This window comes from Lepisosteus platostomus, chromosome 3, assembly GCF_059453375.1.
Source record: "Lepisosteus platostomus isolate fLepPlt1 chromosome 3, fLepPlt1.hap1, whole genome shotgun sequence".
Taxonomy (NCBI): Eukaryota; Metazoa; Chordata; class Actinopteri; order Semionotiformes; family Lepisosteidae; genus Lepisosteus; species Lepisosteus platostomus.
Genome location: NC_142613.1, coordinates 36077628 through 36090382, shown reverse-complemented (window position 1 = coordinate 36090382; position 12755 = coordinate 36077628). Strand labels below are relative to the sequence as shown.

The 12755-nt window shown below is 36.0% G+C and overlaps 1 long non-coding RNA gene across 1 annotated transcript in view; it reads right to left on the bottom strand.

Annotated features, from left to right (window-relative positions):
- The window catches only part of LOC148674806 (uncharacterized), a 28456-nt gene extending 23751 nt beyond the window's left edge, over positions 1 to 4705 (bottom strand). Inside the window, exons 1-3 of the long non-coding RNA XR_015935399.1 lie at positions 4608 to 4705; positions 3046 to 3763; positions 1352 to 1446 (exon numbers count right to left, since the gene is read on the bottom strand). This is a non-coding gene — a long non-coding RNA (uncharacterized LOC148674806). The remainder of the gene's footprint in view (positions 1 to 1351; positions 1447 to 3045; positions 3764 to 4607) is intronic.
- Between the last annotated feature and the right edge of the window lie 8050 nt (positions 4706 to 12755).

Sequence of the window (12755 nt, the reverse complement as noted above, 5' to 3'; positions counted from 1 at the left end):
TGGTAGGTTAGTTGGCTGCTGTAACATTGTGCCCGGCATGAGTGTTTTGTGTGCCCTGTAATGGACTGAAATCCTGTACAAGGTGTATTCTGACTTGTGCCCAGTGCTTCCCAGGATAGGCTCTGGCACCCCCACAAACCTGTATTGGTTAAATGGTTAACAAAAGTGATGTTATGTGACTAGATATATTAGAATTAATTGTATTAATGTATTACGCCTTTTATCGTAATACACCTGTACTGAGGTATATAACGCTGGGTGACTTTCAATAGAGGGAAACCCTGATATTAGTGTTTGGCCAGGACACAGACATTAACTCTCCAATGCTTACGAGAGGTGTCATGGAATTTTCCATGACCACGGAGACAGGACAATGTAAGGAAAGTGCCCCCCTGTGACAGGACTGTGGCATTGGTTTGGAAAGTCTGGAAGGAGCAGGGCCACCCACTGGCCTACCGACAGCACCTACACCAACAAATCTGGATTTCCTTCCTTTTCTCTCTCATCCCAGGACTGACCAAGCACAGGTTGGCTTAACTTGTAAGATCTGGCCAGAAGGTGGTAACACTTCTGTTTTAACCCAGTCTTAAGGAAAAATTAACAATGCACATTTCCACCACCCAACACTCTTTGCCACTGCATTTCTTTACCAACATAACAAAAGAACATAAGAACAGGAGAAGACCATCTTGCTTTGGTTGCTATTTACAAATTTTTAGGGAAATCTTATCCTTCAGTTGAAGAACTAAAAGACCTGTTTTTTTCCAAGGCCATACTATTGTATATGCTGTTTAAAGGATCATACAAGGAGATAGAATATTCTAACAAGTAGACAGAATATTCTATTTGTACATATAAACCACCCCCAAGTGTCTCCAGATTTTCATTCTGATTTTGTGATCTTCTTATCTTCTAATACACATTTGCATAATAAATAACTTATCAATACTGTATAATGTTTTCTATATGAATAGGTCATTTTTTGGCCATTTACACAATATCTATTTTTAATTCAAAATCTGGATCCTGAACATCTTTGTCCTTGTTAGCAATAATTGTCTTTCTTATGATCCACCATTCAATACTGTATACTGTATTATACACTCAAGAACTATATAGTATGTATAATTTTAAACTTTGTTAATGTAAATTATAATACTAATGGTGCATTGACATTAATTATATTTTGTTATTTTAAGATGACATATCTTTCCTCAGATTAATGGACATACAATAGAAATACATCCAATATTTTTAATAGAAAAGGAGTTGATTTTGGTATTTGTGATATAAATAAACACTTGATATTCTGTTTTACCCAGGAATGAGGCTGAAACAATAGAGTACTTACGTAGGGCAGTAATGGCAAACATAAAAATATGCATATTTGGCTTCAGAACAATGAGCAACTGCACAGCCGATCTTGTTGGACCTGTACCACACAATCTAATAGGAAGAGGGAAAAAACAAAATGTAAGTTTTCCATATTATTTTCTATATACTGTACTGTATACTGTATATGAACAGTGTGAAAAGCCTGTGTTGGCATATCTTTAAGCTTTTAATCTTTAAGCTTTCCATCACTTTAGTGAAGGTTTATCTTGGTCTCATCTGTCTATAAAATATTGTAGTAAAAAAAAGTCTTGTAACAAAACTGTCCTCCTCAAAGAGACATATTTTAAAGCATGGTGCAGGTAGTGTCATGGGCTGGACATACATGGTTATATCTGGAAGCGGCTTACTTGTCATTATGTAATTAACGATGGCAACAGAACCAATTCTGAAGTTTACAGAAACAGTTTACCTGCTTATGTCCTATACAAGAAAGTGCTTCCAGACTTACTAGATGGTCCTTTACCATGCAGATAAAATGTAATTTCCATATTATCTCCTATATACTGCATGGACACCACCAACTGAAACATACAGTATGGCTGCTGCAACCATAGAATTCATCAGGAGAGGAATGGTGGTAAGGAGTCGGTCAAAGTCAATAGATAGTCGAAGTCTGAATGCCCATGAAAAAAAGAAAAAAATCAAAGTGGATGAGTGATTACAGAATCATGCAGAATCTGGAATATCACCAACCAATGAACCAATCAATCAACCAACCAACAGACCAATCGATTGATCAAAATATGACAAGCAGTCAGCATTATCTATCACAGAGAAGAGAATACAATAGAACAGCAGGCTTCTGTTTTGCAATTGAAGTCTTTAACATCACTACTCTCCTAATTTGGATTTTAAGACAAAGCTGTGACTCACCAAATATTTTTTCCATTCATGTTAAAATGTAGCTGGTCTGTCAGAAGTACTGCATAGCTGCTGTACCAAGTCAGAAACTGAATGTTACTCAGCTTCTGGTCATTTCTAAAATTGAAGGATTTTGCTCCGAGTCTGCTCTCCCTTTGTATTGTACAATAGCGTGCGGATGTTTGTTGTATATGCTTTAGATAATTGACATTGGGTTTCTTGCTTTGTGTGTCTTTCAGGAGAATCCAAGAGCAGTAACCCACTGAAGGCTTGGAAAGAGTCAGAGGCAGAAGCCAAGATAGCCGATGCAGTTGAGCGCACAGAGACTTGTGGAGAATGCCAAAGGATGATGGAGACAGGATGTGACTACAGCAGGAAGATGGAGATCGGGAACAGACTGGAGTGGGAGGCAATTACAGCTATCAGGGTAGATGCAAACAGGGTGGCTGCACCACCGAGTGGGATTATTAGCAGGGAACTGTGCCACTGGGCAGAGTATCTTTCTGAGATGCTGCTTAGTATTGCTGAGTGCACTACCATTTCATGAGGTATCTCAATGACAGAGTACTACATCAGTGGAAGACAAAGGTTTAAGTATTCTGGGCTTGAAAGATAAAGCACCCATTAATTGGATGAAAGGGGCCGGGACAATAGACTGAATCTGAAGTCCAAACCGCCCCTTTACAGAGGAAACGTGTGTGCTTGGAATTTGCACTTTCTTATTTTACATATTTCTATTGTAGTTTGTGTTAATGGGCATTAAAGCAAACAAAAGTCTATCATTCCTACCTGGGTGTAATGTCCAGTGAAGCTACCATCTTTGCTCCCGACTCCATACTCGAAATTGTGGACTTAATCATTCCACATCTGAATGACTTCCTCCCAAGATATAGGATTTAGGGACACAACCGTGTTCTCACCACATGGGCTCTCCGTGTTTGCTTAATAAATCAATTAGTAAAAAGAAATAAAATGAACATTAAGAAGGAAAATGTCACCACCACCTTGTACTGTATTTGACTATCAAGAAACAAAAGTTTTTTTACGCATTAATTTAAAAAAAACAAATGGGATGTTGTTTTCAAACATGTCTGTGTGTAGGAAACAACTAACAAGCAACTTTCTGGATTCTATTTGGCTTGCATTTTTCCAATCTGAAGAAGGTTTGGATCACTGTGTGTTTCGGAAGGGATAGCTCTAATCAATAATCTGGCAAAAGTTATAGATAACACAATTTTCTACTGAATCTGTGACAAACAGTAATGTTACACTAACCTAAATTCAGATTATTTATAATATAATAATAGACACAGGTGTTGTGAGAGTGAGAGTGCTCTCAGTAGCAAACGTCCAATAAGTGATGATAACATTTCTTGGACTATATAAATCCATGTGAAAATCCTATGCAATGCGCACAGTTTATTTGTCTTTGGCCAATGGAAGAATGGTTTTCAGTGCATAACTGAGCCCATCTTTCAGCATTCTCAGCAGCTTCTTGATTCCACTCCTAAGATAAGAAAAATACATGAACATGCATGCAGCTAGAAATGTCTACTAATCCCCTGTGTTTTGGGTCTTACTTACATATACAGTACGTATTAAAATTATTAGATGGATCACACTAGTCACTGAAGTCACACTAAGAAGGGAACTTATCTCATGAAAACTATGCTGAAAATGTAACAGTAAGTCTTCTTACTTTGCTGTATTAAAAAAGCTTCCAGAATTAAATATAAAGAGACACCCATACAATATCTATTGCATGTAAAACAGTCATTCTTTGTATTTGGTCATTCTGGACATGCCATCATATTTTACTCCTTCCTTGCAGGTGTACAGTATGTACATACTGTATACATACTTAGTGTGTAGTATTCTACTGTCTTCTGAGTTCCCTTTACAATAAACAGAGCTGATTACCAAGACGATAAGTTTGCCTGCTTGTCCAAGATTTTAAATTTGAATCTCTGCTTCCGACTGGGTGCTAACCCTCCTTTAAAGCATTGCAGAGCACTGACAGGTCAGTGTCGTTCAAAGACACACTCAGGTTCTCATTCTCCCTGACTTAACAGAATCACTTAAAGTCTGGAAATTCCAGATCAGGAATAAAACAATAAACAAAGCTATTTGGTACTTCTAACATTAAAATAAAATAATTAAGTACAATACCTGAAAGCTATGATCATTATGCCTAAAATACAGTACATTAAAAATAAATTAACACATTTCTTAGCCACATATTTTCCTTAGTCAGGCATAAGTTAAATAATGTGTACTGCTTATCTAAGGTGTACATTACAGATGTAATTTAATAAAATACAAATGTTTCTGTCTGGGAAAATGTAGCTTACCATTTTTAACATGTTGCTGGCAGGTGGAGACACATTTCTTCTCAGTGTATTGTGTTCATTAACAATAAACTCCTGAACATTTTTGTTATGAGTTGAGATATCTGGAAACACATCATTTGCAGTTAGGAGTATCTTGTGTTCACATCTTTTCACACTTCTATAAAGTGATGGTGATGCTTTATAGTATTAAGTTGACCTTGTTATCACTTTACATATCCAATGCATTTTTTATCTACAGCTTCTAAAGTAAGTGCTGTAAAGCTTAGACACACATGATGTATGGCCTTGTTAAAGTACTAGACCATAATTTGGTTTCTAATCCTGCACTGGATACTTCTTCACCAAGCACATTCCTGTTAATTTCCTCTGCATTCATTTGTGTCAAATGGAAGTTTGTTGCTCCTATAAAAAAAGTGATATTGTGTAATAACGGGTACGTTATCTCATAATAATGAGATAGGAAATTGTTTTGTAATTATGAAATAGTACATTCTCTTGTACTAACCACGTGGTAGCACAATTGTCATACAATAATTATTTAGAATTATTATTGGTTGACTTTCAGTTCAAAGCAGTGGACTTTTCAGTTCCAATCCATGAGATGACATTGAGGAGTGGTGACATTCAGGTGTTCAGAATGGAAAATTTCACTTACCACCCTCACTGGCTTTAGAGCAGAATGCCTTTGACAAAATAGAGGTTTTGTTCACTACTAAAATGTCAATGTCCTAGCAGTTTAATTGCACTAAGATTATAAAAAAGGAGCATCAGATTTATACTGAGGTGATCAAGGACAAAAAATTGTGCTCTGTAACCCTAAGCCAGTTAATAAAGCTCTCCAAATTTTCATTTACTGTATGTCTCTACAGTTCTGAAGCTATAATAGACATGGCCAAGACTGGTGAATTCTCAGCCCTACTTAATTTGATTGCTTTTGGATGCTTAGATGTGTGGTACCAAGACGCCTTTAAACTTGTAAATTTTCCATCACAAACTGCCTCTTTTATTGGAATTGAAACTCAGTTCACATTTCTATTTCTCTCAAAAAAGCAAAGACCCAATAGAATGTTCTAGTGACAGTCATTTACTCTATGTCTATCAAACTCTGATAAGGAACTTTTACCAAAAACATTTTATAGGCAGTTAAGAACATACGTATGAAACTGGAATGGAATGCATTTGTTGCTCTTCAGCATTTTGCCTTTGGTCAGTCATTCATCAATATGAGTCCAGCAGTTCAGTAGCTTGTGTGCTGCCCAGTCAGTTACAAGATAACTTTTCTAGTCTACATTTTAATGTTTCATGTTAATCAAAACTTGAACGCTCACACTTTTCTAGGCAAAAGAGTTTTAATGACAGCAAAAAAACAGAAAATCCAAAACAAAAATATGTTTCAGTTGTTCAGTCAAATTCTAATAATTAGAAAACAAACTGACAATTATAAAGATACATTGTGCTTAGTACTTTGACATTACTATGTTTGCCTGACTTGCCAGTGCTTGTTAGAGATCACATCCCCCTCACTTATGAGGTATGAGCCAGGGAAAATTGATGCAGTGGTCATGTTGGAGTGGAGGTAGGGCTCCTATAAGAGATATGCAGTTGCAACGAAATTAGAATTTAACCTCCACCTGAACATCTGTTCAAGAGCTCCATTTATTTAATAAATATTTAACCCCCTTGGTCATATATTACAAAATGTATTCAGAATATAATATACGGTATATTACATGGTATTATATTGCTTTATATTACAATACATTCAGTAATACTGTGTACTACAGACTGTAAATTATCAAGTGCAGTGCCCATAATTACTTTCACAAATGAATAGCAAATGTCTGTGTGCAATATCAGAGTTTTATATAGTTTCTGAATAAATATACCTGTCTCTGAAAAGTCCCTCAGTCAATATTTCATGGAAATATTGAACCAGTAAGATCCAGGAGCTTTCAAAGCTATCCAATATAGGGATAAAGATCAGGAGAAGAGAAAATTTCAATAGCACCACAAATCCTTCTGAGCAGATGATTCATAAATGGAATGTGTATCTAACAAGAGAGAAACTAGCTACAGTATATCAGACTGTCTATCAGAACTGAGCAGCCTGGTAAAGAGTAATCTACTGTAGTTAGAAATGCCACTTTGAGAAAAAATCAGTTACAAATATCTTGGTCATCTCACAAAGCTTGCCTGTAATGGCGGGATGACAGAAAGGAAGTCATTACTAACTAAAACAGTAGCAAAGCATTTAAGTGATACTGCAGTGTAATGTGCTGTGTTGGGTTTATGCCAGACAAAGCTTTTAGGTCTAAATGTCTGGCACAAACCCAACAGAGAGAATCTGACGGTCAACACCATCCCTACGGTCAGTGTGCAAATTTAGTAGAGACTCGTTCAAAAAGATTCACAGCTCTAAATGTTTTCAAAGGTACTTCTACTATGTATGAACTCAGGGAAGTTAACATAGGCAATCATCACCTTTCACTATTGTGTATTTTCTTTGCAGTGTTTGACATTTAACTTCTATCACCCGTAAAGGTTTTCAGTATGAGCATTCGAGTTTTGATTGAAAATATTCACTTTCAATACAGTGGAAGATCCTTGGATCGGTGTGCAAACCTTTCCATGCATTGATGCCAATGTGAATGAGGCCAAAGTCTATTTTTTTCTTTCTAGACTGTTCTCCTGTGGATAATTGCAATAATTGCAAAAAATAATAATAATAATTGCAAATTTTCTGGTCAAACGTTCCCTCGCGCATACCGAATCACATAGACATTCCACACACTGTTGTAAAGGACACAGCATTTACAGGATGGTAATGCACCTTTCATATTTAAGTCCCTCTCACACTCACCTCCCTGCTGAGTGATTGAGATACGTCTCCCAGAGCTCACTCTTCTTCTTGCACTTAGCCATAGGGATAGGGTTATAATTGATGATTGTAAGATATTATACCTCATGCTTATACTGGATACATCATAGTACTGTCAACAATTACCCTGTAAGCCCCGGCTAAGTTTACATTGTGATGTATGTAATGCATATACTGTATATATACTGTGATTAGAATAAAAGTATACATATAAATGGTTTAACTAAAATGGGAGCATTATTATTTTTGTAAACGTAAGTACATCAATGTAATCATAATAGTATGCAATAATAATCATGGTACACTTACCTGCCTGTAATTGCATTATTTGAAGATCGAAGTATGAAAAAAGACAAAAATATTATTACAACTTTAACCTATACAAGAAAATAATAATATATTTTCAGAATTGTTGTAATGGAAAGAAATACATGTACAGTTTGCTTCCAGTATGTATGATTTACATGTCCAGTGGATGTACAGTACAGAATACACTCAATTTATTTTTATTGGAAACTACTGTAACTACTCCAGACCTACTTACCAGAGACTCTGAGTTGGAAGTATGCAATAGAGCATTCAAGCACACAGCCAAGATGATAACAGACATTGTCACCAAAAAACTAAAAATTGAACAAACAGTACCAGCATTATAAATGAGTAACTTCAATTTACATCTGTGTGGTGTGTGTATTCTTAAATATTTTCATATTCAAATTTATTAGCATTAGTTTAAAGTAGTTTTCTTTCACTTTCACAAATGTGGGCTTTCTGTAGTAAATACACTACAGAATGTGGTACTTACTGTAATCCAATTGGTTAAAACATAGTAAAAATATAGAAGACTACTGGAAAACAGCAACAAAAATTGAATGAATTACAGTATATAGAAAACATACTGTAATAATACACTATTTTTACAATGTTTTTTATCTATTAATAATACAAGCATTTTTTGCAAAGTAGAGATTAGAATAAAAAAACAAAAAGGTGTATCATTTCAAAAATGATCAGATTAATATTTACTTTTTAATTGTTCTACATTGAGAACAATTTGGTTTGTTTTCTGAGAAACTTTCTTCTGTTCCACATCAATCTAAAAAGATTAAATGAGTGCCAAAAGGTTAAGATTCTTACTGTCAGTTATATATATATTTTTTATAATTATAACATTTACATGGAACACATTTTAAAAATAAAATATTTTTAAATGGAACTTGAACTTGAACTTGAACTTGAACTTTATTGCCCTATGTAACCGGTACTGGTACAATGGAATTCTTACTTAAAGAAAGTCTCTCGATTGTAAAACAAGTGTAAAAAACAAAACAAAGTGCAAACAGTGCATCAAGACAGTATACAAACAAACAATAGACAATGTGCAAGTAAACATGTAGACAGTTTGAATGTAAACAATACAGATGTGTAAACAATGACTGCAGATGTGCAATAGATAAGAAATCATAAAGAGGTAGATGGTGATGGTGTAGGTGTGGTCCGAGGGGGATGGCTAAATGTGTTCGCCAGTCTCACTGCTTGTTGATAGAAGCTATTGAACAATCTAGTGGTAAGTGTCTGTATGCTCTTATACTGTATCTCTTGCCTGAGGGCAGTGGGGTGAAGAGCTCATGCCCGGGGTGGTGACTGTCCTCTGTGATGGCCAGAATTCTACCACGGCAGCAGTCCTCATAGAGCTGTTTAATCTCGGTGAGACCGCAGACGATGATCTTCTGGGCCATATTGACCATTCTCTGCAGTGCCTTTCTTTCTCGCGAAGAGGTGTTGCCGTACCACACAGTGATCCCGTTGGTGAGGATGCTCTCGATGGTGCAGCAGTAGAAGTTCACCAACACATGTATTGGCATCCCCCATTGCTTGAGGCACCTCAAGAAATAAAGGCGCTGCTGAGCCTTCTTCATGATAGAGTCGGTGTTCACAGTGCAGGTTAGATCTTTAGAGATGTGAATTCCCAAAAACCTAAAGCTGGTGACTGTTTCCACTTCCGTTCCATCAATACTGAGTGGGCTGTGAGTGTATGGCCTGTGTCTCCGAAAGTCCACTATCAGCTCTTTCGTTTTCTTTATGTTCAAGTCCAGGTTATTGCTACGACACCACCCAAGCAGCTGTACGACTTCATCCCTGTAAGTGGACTCGTCATCATCACTGATCAGTCCTATTATAGTGGTGTCATCTGCAAACTTAATGATGCGGTTGTTGCTGTGTCTTGCTGTGCAGTCGTGAGTAAATAGGGAGTACAACCTTGGACTCAGACAGCAGCCTTGTGGGGTTCCAGTGGTCAGGGTGCGTGGTGTTGATGTGGAAGAGATACTTTATCCTCATTGGAAGTTTAATTATATACTACATATATAAAAGTGATCAATCAAAATAATGTACAGTACCATATATATAACGTACTGTAAGTTGTGATCTATCCCTGTAATATAAGATAGTAATAGCTACTTACCTCAGATGGCTAATAAAACACTTAAAATGTAAGCAGCAGCTTTAAATACTGTAGAGTCTGACAGCTTGACAAATGATTCTTTCATTTATAGTAAAATACCCATTAAAAAAGAACACATGCAGCAGCTTCCCTGTAGATGGACACATTAGACAGTCAATGAAGAGTACAGGGATGTTAATGTAAATTGTGTGTAGCTTGCTGGGTTAAGATTGTGGGGTGTTAACATTTGCAGGTATTTACAGTACCAAGTGCTGTAACAGTTTTTGAAACTTTTGAATAAAACTTAAAAAAGTAATGAACCTAAAACCCACTTTAAGCACATGAACACATTTTGCTTGTTTACTTACAATTGTAAACCAACCATATACAGTAGTGTTCTTAATGCAAGACAGTTGCTTTAATAGAAAATTCAATGTGAGTGACTTGCTTTCAAAACTTATATCAATTTCTATTTGCTAACAATCGGTACTCATGAGTCTTAAAAAAGCATTCTTCATTTGGAAATTCAAATCTTACAGTTCTTTAATCAAGTTGATAATACCTAGAGTAAGAAACAGATATTAAAATTTAACATACAGTATAAAAACATAATAAAGGAGGCCATTTGCCACATCCTGCTTGGATTGGTTGTTTAGCAGCTAAATGGGGAACTGCATTTCCAGTTTCTTGGGCTCGTTATTAAATCAACAAAATAAATTTGTTGATGGTATAGAAAGATTTTGAATTAACCACAAAATGGTAAATCAGTGAAATTAGTGTATACTGTAGTCTCCATCGTTGTTTCAAAAAACTGGTCTTGTCACAGGCCAGAGCTAGAATTCGCATGAATCACAACACGATGTGGCCCTTCCTGCTCACTAGTCACTGTAATGTGGAATGTAATGCATTGTGTGGGCAAATAAGTATAGGTTGTGCAGCAGACATTTCTGCAGAAATGTTCCAAGGTGATCTGTATGTAGTATTAACAAGCAAGAAGTATTTTTTGTCAAAACCATCTCGAAGTTGAGAGCAATATTCTATTGGATTAAGAGCTGTATTCACAAGCCTGGTTTTTTAGAATGTAAGGTCGCTTCACCTTTTGTTGCCTCGTTCTGAATTACAGAATAAGGCGCAGTGTATCTGGAAGTTTTGTCTATTCTGTGATGTAAATTGGAGGTTTTACATGTTACTGTGTACATTTTACTTTCAATGTAATTTGAAACACACTCATCAAAGCTGATTCTTTGAAATACAAAAATAGCATTGCAGTTACCCTTTAAGTGAATCAAAAATTTCATTCAGCTGTTTGTTAAAAATAGCCCACATTCTAAGTCTTATCCATCTAACTGGTTTTCCTGTTCCAGAAACCCACAACTCTTTGTGTAATAAATTGTTTTCTATTCTCTGTCTTCAGTACTTTTACTTTCCATGTTAAAGCTCTGAATCAGCCAACAGGTTTGAACCAGAATCTACACTCAGTAGGACAGGACTGTCTAACCTAGGTCATAGTGGGTCAGTGTGTCCTGGTCTTCAATTCAGCTCTGCAAAAGTAGCCATTTATTGGCTTAAGTGGACACATTTAACAGTTAAAGATACAGTACAGTATATGTGACAGAAATGTAACTACAGGTACTGTATGTATTCTTGGCTGCACTTTACCATTAATGTGACCATTGTCTGCCTGAGCATTTGCAAACTCTCAGTAAGTTTCCATATACGAAACATTTCTTGTCAGGCAAATTTAAAAAATGGATGCTGAAGTAGAGGCAAATTAAGGAAACTTAGAAAATGCCATTAACTGAGCATTGGGGATTATCAACACTCCAATGGTGATGCAATCTTACACATACAGTACTGACCACATGTACAGTAAGCGTGTTGTACATACTGTATAGTGCTTTGTGTGAGAATAGTTAATGACTTGTCTGAACCGCTCCTTATTTGCATGTTTGGAATCAGAGCTCAATTACAGTATATACACAATGGTGTAATAATTTCTTCCCTGTGTACTTTCTGTTCCTGGGTCCTGTCTAGTAAACCTTTTCCACCAAATGCGATTGTTGAGCTAAAACTTGTTTGTTCAAGGTTATGCACCAGTTCTCTTACACAAATGTGTTCCAGGATACAGGATGCCTTCAACTGGCCATATACTGGCCAGTTTACCCAGATACTTGATAACACATATCCTTGGCATCCTTTGCATATCCTTGTTAATATTTTGGTTATTTAAGTTTAGCTTGTCACTTATACTGAAAGGCTTTATACTGTACTTATTGCAGCATCAAATTACATTACATACTGTATAATGTAGGTACTTTATACATTTTATGTCATTATGGATTTTCATTATATTCTACCTTCCCCTTTGAAGCTGAACCAATAATTTTACAGGTGAGAACAGAAATACATACAACATGAGATGTTGTAATTCATGGGTTACAGTCATGGCAGATTCAGTTGGTAGTTGGAAATCTATAAGAGGAAGTATGTGAGTTCAAATCCTAAATGGGGCATACGTGTTATACCCTTGAGCATGGTACTGCAGTCAGATTGCTTCAGTAAAATACCCAGCTGTGTGAATTGGAACAAATCACTTCAGAATAGAAGCATCTGCCAAATAAATTAATAATAACTTAAACTGAGTTATTGAAACCCCTTATGTCTGAAGACCAATGATTTTAAAGAGAGATCCAATAGAAAAGAATTTCTTACTGTATACAGTATGTTTTGAACAATTTAAAATCTGTATAGGTTCATTTAATTTTCCTACTTCTACTACAGTTTTATCTTTCTTTAGTTTGTAGCACAAACTATACTTGATTCAGGA